Source organism: Quercus robur, chromosome 4 (assembly GCF_932294415.1).
Source record: "Quercus robur chromosome 4, dhQueRobu3.1, whole genome shotgun sequence".
Classification (NCBI taxonomy): Eukaryota; Viridiplantae; Streptophyta; class Magnoliopsida; order Fagales; family Fagaceae; genus Quercus; species Quercus robur.
In genome coordinates this window covers 61,346,501-61,364,793 of record NC_065537.1, presented here as the reverse complement: position 1 = coordinate 61,364,793, position 18,293 = coordinate 61,346,501, and the positions used below count along the sequence as shown (strand labels likewise).

The window sequence follows — 18,293 nt, the reverse complement described above, 5'->3', positions numbered from 1 at the left end:
CTTTTGTCATTACGTTGGGGTCTTGAAGGGGAAATGAGCACACCACCATCACCTTCCATTTTAAGAAAGACCGAAAGCAAGTGTGAATTTAACACTATTTGTTTATTTCGATGTAAAACATGTTGAGAAAAATGTCTTTTTGTCATTTTCAAGTATTTGAAACACATGAAAATTTTGGCCAAATCGAGAATTAGTAACACCCTCAACTCAATCAAGTGCCTTGGATTTGCTTAGAGAAGATTTCCACAACACACTCAATCATGTCTCGGTCTCACACCCACCCCAGCAACCCAATCCACAGCACCCTCGTCTCTATAACCCACAACCCAACAATCCAGCTATTGATCTACCGCCCACAGTCGAGAAATCCTTTTTTCAAGCTATCAATCGCATCAAGCTTCTTATTTTTGCTTTCTTTATTTGATGAATATTCTTTTTCCTTTGATCGTGTACCTATAAAGATGAGATATTTAGGGTTCAAATCACCCCTCCAATTGTAACTATCAAATTATTATTTATTTTATATAAAAAAAAAATGCTAGTAGAAGACAAGGTAGCCAATTTACATATTTCATGGAATATATTTTCCATACGTGCTAAGCATTGACAAATATTTTTAGGAATGCAACCTACCAACGGAAAAAATAAGTCATTTTTCCTAAGAATGTTTTTTGAAACAAAAAAATTACATTTAAACAATTGAAACTAAAAAGAAAAAGTAAAAAAGAAAAGAAATGATTGATGAACATATACCACCTTCCATTCGTGCGTACTTAGAAGCACTATTTTCCCAAATTCATGTCAGAATAATTTGACCACTTTTAAAGCAGATGGAATTAAGGATAGATCATTGGAAATGATGATATAGGCACCCAAAAAAATGATTGAATTTTCATTAAATTGTATAATTCAATTCAAACATCAATCTTCATTTCACTGTGTGCTTTGTACACCCAAGCCTCTCTCCAATAAACTACTGAATGGTCTGACAAATTAATGATAAGCTTGGGGAAAAAATGTTACAATTTTTTTTACAAGATGCAGCAGGATAAATAGAATGTTTATGCACAAGCAAAATACAAAGAATTACATTCTTTAGGCTCTCTCTCCTGCCACAACAATGACATCGCTTTATATAGATGGTAAGTGGTTGAACTCAGAATCCTGGCAAAACTGAGAGGTCTGCTATCCCTCTTGGAAGGTCAGCAATATCTCTGAGCAGAGCAAGCCTGTTTTTTCTAATTCTTTCTTCTTCCTGCAAGCACAATAATTTTTTATAAACAAATGAATGTTGAAGTGAAACTGACCACTTCTAAATCGACAGATGAACTGCAAATGGAATGCACAGTATTTTTTTTAAAAGTGAATTACTAACCAAAACCAATTAGCATAATCTTTTCTAGCTCTACATATTGCCTAAAATCAGATTTTAAAAATTCAGAATAGCACTTTTACAAAGAAAAATGCTCTATGAGCTCAAATCAACAGCCTCTAGATCAATTTAGTTAATATTATTAGCAAAATTACTACGACTACCACTGTTACTTGGAGCATTTATTTTATTTTATAATTAAATAAGGGAAAACCTGTTAAAATTTGAAATCGTGACTTAAAGTCAAGTTCAGTGCATTTTGGGCAGTGTGGATCCACACGTGTAATAAACACTGCCCATTAAATAATGCTCTCACGTTTATGCAGAAGACCTGGCTGTATCCTCACTAGAGCAAAAGAACTTTTAAGCACCAGCAATAAGCTTGTGACTAAAATCCAAAAGGTGTATGTTTGACAAAATCAGCTTTGCTTTTTAACAAGCTGGTAATAAGTAATTCTCAAAACTTTTGAATTTGTCTATCAGAAAATAAAAAAGTGATCTTGAAGCGTTTGATATGTGATTGGAACCAGCCTTGTGTCATAGAATCTATGGAAACTAAAGCTAATAAACTGTCTTTTAAGAAGACCTTGCATTTGCATAACTATGGACCGAGAACAGGCTGACTGTCCCTCAGCTCTACCTGTTGAATTAATGTCTCAAAAGCTTAAGCTAATAGAAAACAGCCAAGCACCGTATAACAAGATGAAACACAGTAACACTCCTCTCCCTCCATGTGCATGCAATGACCTTTAACTGAATGTAGCCTTGAATGTGCAGAAAAGAAGAAATCACTACAAATTAAGATTGTCACTAATCTAATTGAGGAACTCAACAAAAGATAAGGCTTTGATACCACGTGGGGCTGAATACGTGAGATTTTTAATTATTTAAAAGGGAGATAAAGTGGAGATAGGGTTTGAACTAAAGGCTACTGCTCTAATACCATAATAAACTACTACTTGTCTTAAAAACTTAAGCTATTAGGAAATGCTGAATTTAATCACTTAACCATTGTTCTAACAAATCCTGTAGGAAACAAAACCAGCAATGTATCAAAATAAGCAGCTGACACTGGGATTTTTGAACTCAACAGAGATGCTCAACATACAAATTCAGTTACAAGCAGGTTGGGTCTGGGTAAGTTTCCGCAACTTCAAATCAAATTAAAAAAAATTATGGTCTATTTGGATACCACTTATTTTGCTGAAAATTGAAAATACTGTAGTAAAATAACTTTTAAATGTGTGAATAGTTTTGTTGAAAAAAGAGATTTGTGGATCTGTAAACAGTGCACGGGACCCACTAAAAATCAAAGAGGCAGTGGGTCCCATGCATAGTGCACGGGATCCACTGACAGACAACATCTCACGTGATGGAGCACTTTCTCAATAATAATAATAATAATAATAAAAGAAGAGTGCACGGGACCCACTGACAGACAACATCCCACGTGATGGAGCACTTCTCAATGATAATAATAATAATGATAATAATAATAATAATAATAATAATAATAATAATAAAAGAAGAGAATAACGCAAACGCACAACCGCCAGCCACAATCCAAACGCATACTTAATGTACATTACTTCTCAGCTATTCACCAAAAGGATTTGGTCCAGTCTTTTATAACTTGTTGCAAAATATAAACAATTTGAATTTTGACAGGAACCTTACAACCACAAGAATTAAGTATAAAATGTGATGGATAAGTATCTATATAAGCAGTAAGCTAAAAAGGTAACATATTAAGCATCCAATTATTGATCTACATGAAGGCATATGAATGTAATGATAAATTACATTTAACACATGGTTTCAAATTTTCAATTGCTCATTCTATATTTTAGAACAAATATGCAAAATGAAAAAACACTGCTAGAAAATAACACACACACAAACACACGTGTGTGTGTGTGTGTTATGCATGTAAATTTCATTATATCTAATGAATATCTAAATATGTATGCAACAACTACCAAGCTTCAGTCCTGAAATTTTTAAGATCAACTATAGATCTTCAACAGACTAGTCAAAATCAGCCAAATGTATTTTACTATACATTTACGCAACTAGAACATAAATAGAACTTGAAACTCATTAAAATCTAGAGATACGCAACAAAATAAACAAATATTTGTGTTTCAAAAGATATGCAACTTTGATCTAAACATCAAATTTAGGTTCAAATATTTGTGTTTCAAAAAATATGCAACTTTGATCTAAACATCAAATTTAGGTTCAATTATAGTCTTCCATCACTCTTGATACCTAAAACATAGCTTGTGAATTGCCATAAAACCCATTTATCAGGCTACTCCATGTATGAATGACATCGTTTCTTCTTATCAAAAAATAAAAAAAAATGGATGACACTGTTTCTCATTCTTTCAAGCCCCAAGGGTGTGATTTCCACCTAGTACATGTTGACTTCTAATGTTACATATGTTCATTCATGTAAGTGACAGGTAAGATAACATACCACCATCACAAAGACACGATTAAAGAATTCTTCAAGTGGTTGTACTAGCTGTGAAGATATTTCAACAAAATCATCTATCTCAATTCCTGTAGGAGGACAAAAATGGTAGATCTTATAGTTAGTTAAGCAAATTGTGGCCACCAGTTATCCATAAAATCGAAAGAAACAGGCATGAAAAAAAAAAAAAACCTCAACTACACAGAAAATGGAAATATGACAGAAAGAAAGAAATACCAGGATGGATTTTGTTTTTAACTGACAAGAAAGCGCACCATATAGCTCTCTCTTCATTTGTCTCGAAGGCAGTCTCATCAACCTAATAAAGACATATACACCCATTATAAGGAGATAGGCTAAAAATAAATCCTTAAAGTATAAGATATATTTCATAAAGAGCATTGTCCCAATATTGAGAAATGAATTTAAAAAAAAAAATAGTAATGAAACTTTATTGAAGAAAAGGAACTACTTCATGCACACAAGATTCTACAAAAAACAGTCCTAAGGAGAGACAATAAATGAAAGTTACAGTCTAAGAGATAGAGAATCAATGAAGTTTACAATAGAATGCATCTCACTATGGCCCAAAACACAGGACTATTCAAACATAATTCTTAGGAAATATGATTTCAGCTGAGTTACCGTGGCATCCACACCCTCAAAAGCACATTGATTTCCCTCTCCCTTCATAAAGTCCACAATAGGCAAAATGTATCTAAGTTCCAAAAAAATTAAGAATGACCAAACCAATTCTCCACAACCAGAAAGTAGCTCAACAACACTCTTGGGATTAGCCATTGCTTCTGCACATGCAACATCAATTACTAGAGTGATCTCATTCTTATTTAGATTGTCACCAGTTAAAATATCTCCCGTGCTGCTGCCCAGACAAAAATGTTTCCCATTTTGGAGCATTTTGTGCACCAAATACTTTTTCCAAGGAAATGTCACTTCCCTTGTGCCCCTTAAAGCATCATAGCATGAGCAAACATCAAATTGACTATAACAAGTCAACCTCCAATTCATTCAATCCACCCTCATTATTGGGAAATAAGATACAAACCGAACAAACATGACTCATTTACAAACTGAGGTAGAGGTATACGAGTACATGGGTTGACACAAACATGACTCATTTAATAATTGTGTCAACACGCCTCAACCCCCAACACAACGTGTGTATTAAGAGAGTTAACACAAGACAACCTATGTAACATGCTTAATAAACAATCCTTGTTGAGTTGACTCAAAATTGACATGTTTTTATATTTTATAAGCACATAAATTATAATAATTATAAAGAAATATACTTCATACTAATTCTATTTCAAAATAACATCAACTAAAGTACTAATAACTATAATTGAAAAGTTCTTATTACAACATGGTGAACTTCCATCCTAATTTAGAAATACACAACATAAAAAAATTAATATTAGATGAGAGCCTTTTTTTTTTTTTTTTTGGATGGGAAAAAATTTTAGGAACTCTAAGGATTCACAGTGGAATTTACCAATATAGACATTAAATTCATTTAATTACTCAATTCTATATTCTAATGTGTTGTATAAAAAAGACAATTATGATATGGGTTAAACAAGTTCGTGTCAAAACGGGTCAACTTGCATTGACACAAGTAATGAACTAGGTCATTTCAAGTTAATTGTGGGTTAAATGACACAAAATTGATCCATTTTATGATCGTATCAAAGCAGGTTGACCCTCTTTGACATGAACCCATTTACACTAAATACTAATCCACAAAAATTGTGTTGTGTTCATAGATCATGCCTAACATTGTCACCCTTACAAATAACATGACTCTTCTACTTGAGAATACAAAATCACTCAGAATTTGGACTAGGTCTCCTGGAGCTATTTTAGAGTGTTAATCAGCATACTGATGGGGAGATTATTGCTCCACCTTGATATATATATATATATATATATATATTTTTAAGTAATAAGTCTTATTGATATAAAAAAGGAACACCCTAATACACAGGGAGTGTACAAGGGGTCAAGAAATCAAATACAAAAATTGCAAGAGTCTAGGAAATCAACCAATCCATTAAAGTTCTAAAAAAGAATAGCTTGAGGTTCGGAATAGATCTCTCAATATCTTCAAAACATCTACTATTTCTCTCCCTCCAAAGACACCACATTAAGCAATGAGGAATGATGGACCAAATATAACCATTTCGATAACGACCAAAGCTGCCTTACCAACACCCTAACAGCCCCAAAACAGTGTGCGGCATAACCCAAGTTACTCCAAATAGACCCAAAACCATAGACCATAGATACATAGCAATAGGACAATGAAGGAATAGATGGTCAACTGATTCACCATTTCTATTGCTCCACCTTGATATTGTTGTAGCTCTTGTACACTTTAAAAAAAAAAAAAAAATTTAGATAGTTAAACTTCAACTAAACTAAGCAACCTTAAAACAATCAACACTAACTTACACATTTTTTTTTTAATAAAAAAAAAATCAACATTAAATAAAAAGAAAGTGATTTCCAATTTTAAACAACCCGGCTTGCAAAATCTACTAAACCTCGAGGTAAACACCCCATCAAGCATAAATTCTTAAACCATCCTCTGCACAATAAAGATAAGAACATTTGAACCCTAACAAAAATCATTGCATATTTCCCACAACATGCTCCACATAACTGACCAAAGGCAGCTAAATTCAATGATAAATGGAGCTGGGAGAGTTCATGAATTATACTATATCATTTGCACTAAGTAATTTTGTTTTCAGAGAAGCAGAGAAAGAAAATGAAAATCCACAGTGTGACTGACATTGGACCAACACATGCTCAACATAAACACACAAAATTATACTGCACTTCTGGTTTTTACAACATTCACCACCAATTAAGCCCTAAAAAATACCTTTGGTAAAGAGGCAATGGACATCTGAAATGGCTACACATGCAAAGAATCAAGCTAGACATGTCGAAAATGTAAAAAAGGAAAAAAAAAAAAAATCTAATTCAAAATACAGAAAAGATGTCAGTGCTTGAACACTAGATGGACGAGTAGCCACACACTCATGCCATAGAACATCTTAAACAATTAAACAAGCAATGACGAGCACTGCTACACATGTCAGAATGTAAACAGACAAAAACACACCTATGAAAATACAAAGTCAGGAACTAGATAAATTTCAGGCCCCAAAGATAAGGCTTCTATATTAGAAAGAAAAAGGTACCTCCATATTAGGGTCCACTTCCTTTCCACGAACAATTCTTGTTGGACGAGAATATGCTTCAACAACCTTTGGAAAAAGATTGCCTCTTGACAAGGATGCCATCTAGAACCAATTTTTTTAGACCATTAAAAACTAATACATAGTTCAAGAAAATTGTAAAAATGTAATAGAAATATCTCCCATATAAGTCCTTTTTCTTTAAAGTGAATATTTAAAAAAGGCACTGAAGCCATGTATATGCAATAGACTTTTGTAATTAAATCTTTTACTCAAGAAAAAGATACCAAAAAATAAAGGAAAGAAAGGAAGAAAAAGAAGACCATTTTAGAGCAAGGATTGCAAAAGATGGTAGATAAAGAAATTTAAGGGTATCATTATCAATATGATATCCTAATCCAGCTCACAGATCAGTGCCTCCTGGCAGCTTCTGGTATCTATCTATGGTATCTCTGAAAATTACAACCAGATTGATCTAAGAGATTTATTATTTTCAAATAAAGAAAAGAATTTTTTTTCAGCATAACTTTGATGTGGTGGTTGAATCTATTAAGTAGTTATTTGCAGCAGACACTGGTCAATATATACAAAAAAGGAGTATAAAAAACGTCATTTACCTTATTTGCTGACATTGCTGTCAGAGAAGGCAAGTTTGCCCGCTCTGCAAGGATAGAACGAACCACTTCTAAGCTTATTCCCTTATCAACCTGTAAACAAATCACAGCCAATTTGTCTAAAAGTGAGCTCAATGTCTTGTCAGAATATATTACATGTCCTCAAATAACATACTCTGATTATTGACAAAAATTAATTTACAGGATTAAAAATTGCAATGAGTAAATAACAACAGTAAAGCCAAACAGATTATCCGACATAATATGGTTAAAAAAAAAAGCTTATATTACCAGAAACTACCACAATTGAACATATAGAAAATTTTGGGAGTAGAAAACATGCACATCTCCCTTTTCAATCAAAAAAAGGAGAATACCAGATCTAATGATTGTTTCAATAAGTAGCTGGAGATGGCTGTAACCTCTTAAACAGTATAAACCCTATGAATTCAATCTATTGTAAAGACTTCCAAGCCTGGTTAGTTTCCTCAATGGTCTTCGAACCAAATGACATCTCCTGTCCTAATGAAGAAGGGGTGGAGGTTAAGGTTACAGGTTCAATTTACTATAGGCGTGACCGCGTGAGTAGTGTTTACCTAGCAAGATAAGTTGGATCAGTACATCTTTCTTTCTACACACTCATTCTAGGTGGCGTGCCCATTTTCTTTTATATTTTCCAGATGAACATGGTGGAAAATCAGCTATAAAAATTCAACTTCAGAATTTGCAGTCACTGGTCAAGCATTAACCACATTTTTGTTCAAGATAAATGTATTCAGACAAACTATGAAGAGCAGGCAAAATTTCTGTGAAGTATTGGTACTAAAACCATGCCTCTCAGCCAATGCTGTCATAGCTCAGCAGAGAAGGCAACAAGAGCAGAACGGGGAAGGAGTCTCAGGTTTGAGTCTTAACACTATGCCCCAATAGTACCATCCTTGTTTTCTGTTGAATATATTATTTTTAGCAGAAAATAAAAACCTAAAAAAATAAGGCAAACATTCTGGCAAATGAAAAGATGCATAAGTTGTGTTAAGCAAAGAACTCCATAATATAAAGATTACAAAGCAGAAATTGCTCCAGTCTCCGAGTAACAAATTGAAGTACCTGAAAGGAAAGATGCAACAATCATAATTGGATGCCCATAACAGCTGTAAACAAATTTATAAGCATGATGATGAATCCAAAGTAATTGCAAGGGATGGCATATATAAGAGTTGTTCATATATAGTAGCAATCAAGAAACACTTGCAGAAGCAGAGTAACAAAAACCTACTCAAATAATCAGTTGAATGCCATTATGTGGCATTGGTAATTATAGTGGTAACCATAGGAACAGTGATGTTAAATTTTGATACAACTCTAAAGGGTGTTCGTTCTTACATCTTCTATTGTACTGGCATCTACTTGAATGGTTTGGACTTCAGCAGCGAGTTCCAAAGCTTGTTTTAGATCCAGATTTTTATCCTTTTCTACCAACAGTTGGATCTAAAAGAAGCAAATTCAGCATAATCGAGTATAATTATCAGAGCCTCACAGCATTAAGATGATAATAACTTACAAGACCATAAGAGATTCTTCGTAGGCCAAATGGATCATTGGTGGAACTAGGCTGACAACCGGCAGCAAATAAGCCAACAAGGCTATCTAATCTGCAGAAAACATATTACATGAAGACAAACTGCAAGTAGAGTATCCTTGTTGAAGAGTAGGCATCCGGTGCAGTTTAATACTCTTCTCTTACAAACTCATGTCTAACCCAGGACTAAAACTACCCCCTCCCCACCACTCACCCCCCCCCCCCCCCCCCCCACAAAGACCCCTTTCCAAATGAAAAGGATGACAATACATTAGAGAATCCATGCATGCATGACATACAAAGGAACTGTGCCTGTTCTAGGGTATTAGGCTATTTGAGCAAGATCTGATGACTTTATGGATCATCTTTTGCCCACTACGGAGAGATCTTCAGCTGTTTTTGCATATTAGGGTGTTAGGTAGTTGAGCAAGAAACTGAAATCCCACTTCTTTTACCATTTAGAATAATTTTTGATAGAGACAACTCAAACACTCTTATCAAGTCTTATTCATTCAACTTCTTCAGTGGACCTTAAGAAAAAGTTTACCAAGTGGAATCGAATACCAAAACAAACCATGCTTTTCTTGCCAGATTGCAACTCCATCCAGTTGGTTTTGCTTTTTTAATCTTTTTCTCCTACTTTTTTTATAAGTACTAAAAATTTTATTAAGGGGCAAAATATAAATACAGAGGATGAAAATGCTACATCCTTTGAAGAAATTACAACTGAATATTCAAAAATGAAATCCTAGAAAGAATCACAATGTAAACTGCCCAAAATGTACGACAAGTCAAACAATAAATGCAGGAAAATGGTTTTAAGTAAGTTTCTTCTTTCTTTTTTCTTCTTTAACTAATACACCATATGCCCAAAAAAGGAGAGAACTATAAGCCCGCTTTGTTCAGTTTTAATAATTTTTCAGCATCCTTGAGCAAACACTTAAACTCATATGGCACACATTTAGTTTATCCGAAGTAAAATTTTAGGTCAAACTACAATTTTGGTCCTTAAACTATGCATCTGCCTGAACTATCAATAGTTTCAAACTTCTAGAAGTTCTGAAAATGTATCAATGTGCCCTTACCCTACCTTTTATCACCATGTTAATGGCAATCACTGATGTAGCACATGTGTTTCTACAAGCCGTTATAATACTCATGTGACATGTTGGGCCACATGCAGGTCTCACATAATCAGAATATATTGAGATATGTGAACTTAAACTTAAAGAATGTAAAACAAATAGAAAATATTTGTGGTCCCTAAACCCTGATTTTGTGAGCACCATGTTGCTTAACATATTATATCAACATTATAAAGACATACAAAAAAATTTGTCACATCAGCAACTGTCTTTTGTGTTGTGATGGAAAGGTAGTGTAAGGATAATATTGACTTGATTTTAAAACTTCAACAATTAAATTGAAACAATTGATAGTTTAAAGATTAATTTCATATCTAACACATAGTTCAAATACCAATATTGCATTTTGACCTAAATTTTACTTAGCAACCAATGAGCCTGAAAGGGATAAGTAAATGAACTTATGATTAGAGTTTCACCAGTCAGCAATTGCCAAAACTATCCCTGCATCAGTTGCCAGAAGAATGTCCCCAGAAAATCTAGGAAGTGTGATTTCATACAATGCCTCTGCAACCTGCAACACACAAAGCACAGAAACTGAAACAAAAACAGAGTATATTACATTAAGTAGCACATGTGAGGGAATTATACATAAATTCCTAACAAAAAAAAAGGAAAAAATGCATATATGAAACCCAAAAAGAAGAAATAACAATTAAAAGTAAGATGAACCTGCTCTGGATAGCCATCTCTAATAGCATAATGGCGGGCCATTATTCCTGAGAGAGAAGTAAATTCTGTGACAACCACAGTAGCAAGATCTGACATAGCAAGAGATGCAGCAACCTGAAGAACTTGATGCATATCTTCATCAATTTGCAGAGCCGAACTTAGTTTGGTAACCATATTCTGAATGCGAGTCATCTTGTCCAGCATTGTTCCTAGTTTCTCCTATTGTATTTCAAGTTATCAAGATGTAAGAGCTATTAGAGAAGGGAACAGTGTCAATTCATCATCAATCAGATATAATTCCAGCACTTTCAAATATCACTTTTGATCTTAAAGTTTCCCCCACCCCCTTTTCTTTCAGGGGGAAAAAATCCACTATGAGCACTACAAGCTTAAAAGAGTTTGTTCAATTATTATATAAAAGAAACAGTGTTAAAAAAAAGTCACATGCTGAACTTTCTAATTCAAAGAAGGCAACAGTGAAATTCTCTAATTCCCAAACATATCATCTCTCCTTTCTCATGGATTAAAAAAGAAAGAAATAACCTACATGGAAAAGAATCCCTTTCAATTTACTTCGGAATTCTGAAAAAATTTTATGTGTATCCGTCTCATAAAAAAATTTAGCATCTTCATAGCGAGCTATGCACAAAAAATGAAATGCTTTGTCTCATATGACAGCTCAATAAGAGAATAAGAAGGAAGGCATAATAATAGTGTAATTCCAAATAAATATGCAATCACTCGAAGTAGATTCATGAGAATTGAAATTTCATGCAAAAATGGTTAGGCTCAGAAACACCACTCCAAAACCTTATTCCTGTGGGATTCACAATTGGTAATGCCGAAAAATACCATTTTAATACCTTATGCCGGCAGGACTCACAATAGGCAATGGCCTTAAAATAACATAAAGACCGAAACTTGGACCTAATTTGCCTTGTTGAAACATCTACAACTTCTGATTTAGGGGGAGAAAAAAGAAATCACTTCTAAAAAGATCAATAGAATTTTTCCTTTGCCAAAAGAAATTTAAGGAGCTATGAGAAGTTTAACAGATCATATCCTCCACTATTGACCAAAGGAAAAAAAAAGGGGTGAACCAATGAGAACCTTGTTTACCTGAGTACTGCTTCATTTCCTTTTCTCACTACAGTCTCATCAATTGCACCATTTGCCACCTAAAAGAAAAACTCATGTCACCACACTACTTACAAACAGATCAACCTTGACACTTTAAGAAGGAAAAAAAAAAGGTTATAATGTAGATATAACTGGTAAGAATGTCTCACAGCAATGAAGTATGGCAATAGCCTTCCAGTGTCATCACTAATAGCAAAGTATTTTTGGTGCTTCTGCATAACCTGCATAATCGTACATAACAGTCAACAAATGATGCACAAATTTCTAACCCCACATTAAAAGTCTGATAAACTTTTAACATCTTACCATAGTTAGAAGGTCTTTTGGAAGCTCTAAGAAGGACTCTTTAAACTTCCCAAGTACTGGAACAGGAGCCTCAACAGGATTTACAACCTAAAATATTATGCAAACAGATATACTAAGAACTTTTTTTCCCAGAAGTAAGCACAGTTCAAGTACCAGCCTATTGAACAAATTTCACCAAAAGAGAACACATCTATAACCTCATCAAATAAGCCCTCCTTAAAAAGAGTGTGTCCATTGAAACTTTTTGCTAACACATTAGACTGCTCCAAAATCTTTTTCTTACGTTCCTGTAAGAGAAAACAAATCATTCAGAAATTAAGTTTTGCTAATTCTATACTTCCTTCTTTTTTTTTTTGGGAAAAGAGTATAAGAAAAACGAGACAATGTTTTTAGCCATCCATAGTTTTGCAGAAAGTAGAAAAAGCAAGTTACTTCATAGTACCTCAATTTCAACATTGATTACAGCATTCATCATAACTTTTGCATAAGATTCTGCACTTTCTACCTGTGAGTAGTTTTGTGGAGCTTTGAATTAATCAAGCATCTTAGACTTGGAAAACAAAGAGCAACTCCTACCACAACCCACCCCCTGCACAGGACAAAACGCACCCACACTCACCTTTAGAAGTCCAGGAATATAAAATCCATAAATTAAATAGGTATACTAAGAAATCATCAATATGAACAGATGAAAGAAATCATAATGTGGGAAATAGTGTGATATAGCCCTCAAAAAACATTCACAAATACTGTTAAGATAGAATCTACCAAAGGGAGGAAAAAGAGACATATGACCAAAATTTGTACTAAAAAAGAATTAAACGATTTGTAGCCACTTATTTGCAAACCTAATAGAGTGCCAATTAAAGGTTATAATAAAAATTGTGAGTTTAGAACAAAAATATTTAGATCTGTATAAAACAGGACAATTATACAAGTGAACAAAATTGGCCACAGCTCAATCAGTTGTACTTTCTTTGATAAGTTTTGGCCCCAAGAGCAGGAGGAAGGGGAAATTTGAACTAGTAACCTAACCTCCACATCATGAGCCATGGTCCTCAGCCGAATGTGCTACCCTTTGTGGTAGCCAATTAGTTATCTCTAAAGGAAGAAAGGAAAGATATCTGCATTGATCTTTGTGTGTGTATTGACTATGGGTTATATAATGTACACAAGATGATGCAGTCAATCCTACCACAATTTTTCTATATTCCCTTCAATAAGAAAATTGATTCACTTGAGATTTGAGTAGTTAGATCAACCTTTAGGGAGGGGGAGATAATTATTTTTGTAACATATACATGAATACATTCACAGATACATAAACCAAAAATGAAATAGATACCTAAGTAGTCTAGGTAAAATGCATAGGAAGCTGATTTTGGAAATTGAAAAATAAAAAAGTGTAAATTTTACCCACATACTATGAGAGTAGCTGAAGGAGTATTACGAAGGCCATAAGACAGGTTGCCACTACATCCAAAAAAAAAAACTAAATTTGTAAGTACACTGTTTAAACACACACAAAAGGAAAAACCAAATCCACAAGCAACTTTTATATGCATTCCCCCCTAATGAGCCAAATGATAAGATGCATTTTAGCCAGTGATATAAACACAAAAGGAATAACTCTAGACAAAACAAGCCATGCACCACAAAGTTCTATTCTGCCCTTCTCTTTTGGCATTGAAACTGTCCTTTCTAGAGGAAACATGCATCTATTGTCAGCACATAACCAAATCAAGCAACCTGTTGACCAACATGAACTTTCTAAATAGTCTACAAATGCTTTTTTCTTTAGTATTTTTTTATAATCCTGTTAGCTTTGGTTTTTTTTTTTTTTTTTTTTTTTTTTTTGAAAACTTGAGTATTAGCCCACGGACTGAATTTACATAATAGGTTGGGTTGCATCAATCTACTAGTTACAAGTATGAGAATCTCACCTAGTAAAAATTTCTCCTCAAAATAACTAATAAAAAAGAAACCTTCAGGCGCCTATAGATGAACCCCACATTGCTAAGAAGGGAGGATGGATGATAGTTTATAGGTTTCCAAGCTACTTTGGGAGTTGTGGGGTGGGCTAAAAATGTACAATTATGGGCCTCATCCTCCCCTTCTCTCCTTCTCAGAATATTTTTTTAAGTAAGACATTTCATTGAAAAAAAAAAAATCCTCCCCTCAAAATTATTTGATGAGAATCAAATTACTAGCATCGGTGCCTAGATCTCCAAAGGTAATTCATTTCCTCCATTGACAACAACTCATTTGTCAATAATGACAATGCAATATCCCTAAATGCAACAATGCCCCACTTAGCGAATCAATTTCTTAGGCCCATAATGAATTCCCTTTCATCATAGATCTTCAAAATGATAAATAAACATGTTTCTAACAAAGATTGCCGATTATTGATTCAGGGAGATGTAATGCCATCCCTATAAGGAACACTATACTTCAAAACCCTTAAATAAAAGCTCATGTTGCAACAATAGAAAACGTAGCCCAAGACAAGCCAAGCCAACCCACTTTACTCGAAATACAATTGTGCAATTATATATCAGAGAGAGAGAGAGAGAGAGAGTGAGAGATATATGAATACACCCATGATCACCTCAAAACTCTAGCAAACATGAATGGCACGACTACATCTCCGTAGAGGGCCAAAATCCAACAAATAGGTTTGCTAAACATGATCTACATATTAACAACAAGGGCTTAATTAGCAAATCCAGTGAACTAAAAATATGAATATATTGACCAAAAATATAGAATAACCACAACAAATAATTTTATTGCTCATGAAAAAAGCGGAATTAAAAAAACACACACAAACAAAAATTGAAAATACTAGGATGGATCCAAGTAATCATGTTTTTACCTAATTACAATACTAAGTGAATTGCCAGTCTTTTATTTACAATAAAATTGTTGGCACAACAATTGCACAAGGATTACATAATGTAAGTCCTTGACAACGACATGCTGGATGAATCAAGCACTAAATCCTAGAGTTATTTTCATCCATTAAGGAGGTAGAGCACTTGCAAAAGGAAAATCCAACATATGATTTTACTTGACACTGAAAAAACTAGTGACCTGTGATGCAGAATGTAGTGAGGAAAGCAAGAGAATAAAAACAAAAGGGAGAAACCCTAGGCTTCACCACCTAAGGGTGCTTGAAATCACCACCAAGCAAGAGAGAATTTCTCATCAGAAAATTCTTATTCAAAAGGCAGTACCTTCACAATTACAAGAGCCACTATTTTAATAGGGCTTACTGGATCAAATCAATATGAAAGATTTAACCATGCCACAATTAAATCCCACAAAATCCTTAATCACAACAAAGCCAAACTAATTCAAAATTCAAATACATAAAAGTAATAAAAGTCTGAAATTTGATGTCTCAAATAAGTAAAAATCAGAAACAAATCTAGTGTCCACACCAACTCCCCAAGTTGATGCAGAACGTAATTAGGGAATGTAATAAAATAAAAACAAAAGAGAAAAACTCTAGGCTTCACCACCTAAGGGTGCTTGGGATCACCACCAAGCAAGAGATAATTTCTCATCAGAAAATTCTTTATTACAAGAGCCACTAATTTAATAGGGCTTCCAAGATTACATCAATCTGGAAAGATCTAATCATGCCACAATTAAATCCCACAAAATCCATAATCACAATAAAGCCTAAACTAATTCAAAAAATTCAAATACATAAAAGTAATAAAAGTCTGAAATCTAGTGTCTCAAATAAGTAAAAATCAAAAATAAATCCGGTAGCCACACCAAGTTGTCTCACTGATAATCCAAAAAAAATCAATTTCAATTTAATGAACAAAAGATTAATAATTGATTTTATTTTTTTAATTTTAACTAACAAGAAAAGAGGAACACATGCAAATCAAATGTTAAGAGCCGTAAATAGAAATCAAAAATTAAAATTGTACAAACCTGAGAGTTCCAGCGCATTGACTTTGGAAATGATATTTTAGCAATGGTACTGGGTAATTCTTCAGACAACACCTATTTATAGCAAATTAAAAACAGCATTTATCTACAGATCCTTATGGGTAAAAATTGTTAAATTAAAAAAACCACAAAGTGATGACAATAGAATCAAAAGGCAAGCCACATGTACACTATTCTAAAGCAGCAGTCCTAGTAAGTAGCCATTAATTCCTAGAATCTTAGAAAATCATTGAGCAAATTGTCACCTTAAGGAGATAGATAAGTAATCATTATTAGGATACTAGAAACATAGTATTCCATTATTTATCAGTACCTTCATAATTTGTACTCACCAATAAGCTCCAATAGTTAACAAGCCTATTTATGAAAGAAATAAAAATAGAATAATTGACACACACATAGTAAGTGACGTTCATATATCTGCAGATATCATTGGAAATTACGTTTTCTTTCAATCAGTATTAATTTTAAGCATCAGATATTATTGCATCTGTCACCTTAATAATAGAAAAGGGGAATGGTAAAAAAAATGAAAGAGCCCTAATCTTCATCAATGCTTCCTTGAATTCCTCCCTAGCTCTTTTTGATTGTATCCTGTTCCTGAGTTCTACAAATAGTACATGAGATAAACTTTTCTACTAACATTTTATGTTGGAAACTGTTACTGTTAATAAAGTTTCATTCAGTTAATCAAAACATTCAGTCATTGTTTTTTTTTTTTTTTTTAATAGATATAAAGGAAAGTAATACTATATATTCAGTATTTGTCTTATATTAAAATTAGCACATATTGAGATCTTATCTGAATCAGTACACATCTGCAATTGTACATCCAAATTTGATGGGCACTTCATCTAACCAAATACATTCACAATAAAATAACTAAGGAAAAAAGTTCTTTTTTTATGAGAGAAGTTCATAAATACAATTAGCAAAGAGAAAAAGTGGCACTAGAACCTCAACAGCAAGTCGGGCAGATTCCATTATACGAGCATATAGATACTCTGTTTTCCCTGCATTTTGAAAAAAAAAAAATCCTCATGAATACCCATTATCAAGTGCAAACATTATGTGTAGCAACTTAAAAACAAGAATATGTGAGTTTTCTGGAACATGGCCTAAATTTCTGATGGCTAACCATTCAAATGTGCAAAGCTTTAAAGGCCAACTTACTTGCCCTCAAAGTAGCAGTTAAACAGCAATAACTCAGACCTTTTGCAGCAAAGTGGCCCATCAATAAATGGGCCAGATTAAGGTTCACTTCTATTAAAAAAATGGCAGCACAAGAACCCTAAACCCTACCAGGGTAGAGGTGGTCTCAACTAAAGACCCAGTATGCCCCAGCCAAATTATGTAGTATAAACAACTATAGTACAACTTAGTTGATTTGGCATGAGGTGTACTAGCAAATTAAATTGATTACTTGGTCAAATGAAGATCAAATAGCATAAGATTTTCTATACTTAAACTGAATATTAAACATTTACAGATACCGAAAACAATCTTCCGTCAATACAATTAGGTAGATCTCATACATGATTTATTGGAAGTGTATGGGTAAGATCATCAACCCACCTCACAGATGAGTCAATTGTTTCCATAAATTTTTGCCAATAAGCTCTAGCTCAAATGACACTATATGCCCCCGTAGAAAGGCTTGGAGGGTAAAGTCATGTGTTCAAACCCACCAGAATCACTAGATGCATGTTTACTTACCAATAAAAAAAAAAAAAAAAATTTTGTTTCCATATATTTTTTCTAATTATCTGCAATCTCCAAACATA

At 33.6% G+C, this 18,293-nt stretch overlaps 1 pseudogene; it reads right to left on the bottom strand.

Annotated features, from left to right (window-relative positions):
- Positions 1 to 865: 865 nt before the first annotated feature.
- LOC126723228 (glycine--tRNA ligase, chloroplastic/mitochondrial 2-like) overlaps positions 866 to 18,293 on the bottom strand; it is a 28,091-nt pseudogene continuing 10,663 nt past the window's right edge.